At 58.3% G+C, this 1067-nt stretch overlaps 1 protein-coding gene across 1 annotated transcript in view; it reads right to left on the bottom strand.

Annotated features, from left to right (window-relative positions):
- The window catches only part of LOC113215730 (uncharacterized), a 112784-nt gene that overhangs the window by 63763 nt on the left and 47954 nt on the right, over positions 1-1067 (bottom strand). The window lies entirely within an intron of this gene.

Raw genomic sequence — 1067 nt, 5'->3', positions numbered from 1 at the left:
GAGCTACCATCGTTAGAGCTGTCATTGCTGGAGCTCCAATGGTTGGAGCTGCCGTTGGAGCTGCCCCCATTCCTCAGCGCCGCGCATCCGGGCCGGGAGCGAATGACAGACTGCGGGTCGTTACGGCCGCGGCCAGCGGCACGGCAGCTCGCGACTCTGATCCAATCAGATGACCCCCCCCCCCTTTTCCCGTACTCATCAGCGTGAAGCAGCAGCCGCTCAAAATAAATAAAACCGCGACCTTTCACGCAGGACGGTGAAAAGCGAAAAATGACTGCGATATACAGCAGACGCGCGGCGGGACAGTACGGCGAAAACAGAAACGGGCTTTGAAGCGAAAAAAGAATTTAAAAAAAATACTGTGTTGCTGGTGCACCGCACACAACACACCTGGGCGACGACAACGAGTGTGGCTCATGGCGCACGGAGAGAGGATCGGCTCCCCCGGCCCGGCCCGCCCGGGCTCCACGAAGAAATAATGAAAAGAAAAGAAAAGTTGACAGGTTTCTCTGCTGGCGCGTATCTCGTCACGCGTTTACCGGCCGCTTCATACAGACTTGCTGGGCTTCTTGCAGCAAGAAGATGAACTTTCTCCCCAGCCTGCCGCTTGCTTGCTTTGCAGCCGGGGCGGAGTACAACTAGCCGGGCGGCGCAGAGCAGCGTAGGGCCAGCCAGACTGTACTAACGGCACTGCGCTCGCGCGAGTGTGTGCGTGTGTGTGTGCAGGTGTGTGCAAGTTGCGTCGCGTTCTGATTGGCCGACCGGCCTCGATGGGATTTGTTATGCTCGCAAACGGCATTTGCTCCGCGCACCGCAAAAGGTTAGCGAGCCCCCGCTACGCCTTTTCTGTTGTTGGCGCGAGCCGGGAGCGTGTCGCTTGTTCGTATAGTGTAAACGATTGTGTGTGTGTGTGTGTGTATCTGCGAGAGAGAGAGGGAGAGAGAGAGAGGGGGGGGAGGGAGAGGCGAGAAGAGGTCGATTTTGCATTTGGCCGTGTCGTGCCATAACACGCTGGCATCAATCCCTCCCTTATGGGGAGGCCCGAGTCAGGCGCGCGAGATACCCCC

This window comes from Frankliniella occidentalis, unplaced genomic scaffold (assembly GCF_000697945.3).
Source record: "Frankliniella occidentalis isolate FOCC.00 unplaced genomic scaffold, Focc_3.1 Scaffold14, whole genome shotgun sequence".
NCBI lineage: Eukaryota > Metazoa > Arthropoda > Insecta > Thysanoptera > Thripidae > Frankliniella > Frankliniella occidentalis.
This window is presented reverse-complemented; position numbering and strand designations above follow the sequence as displayed.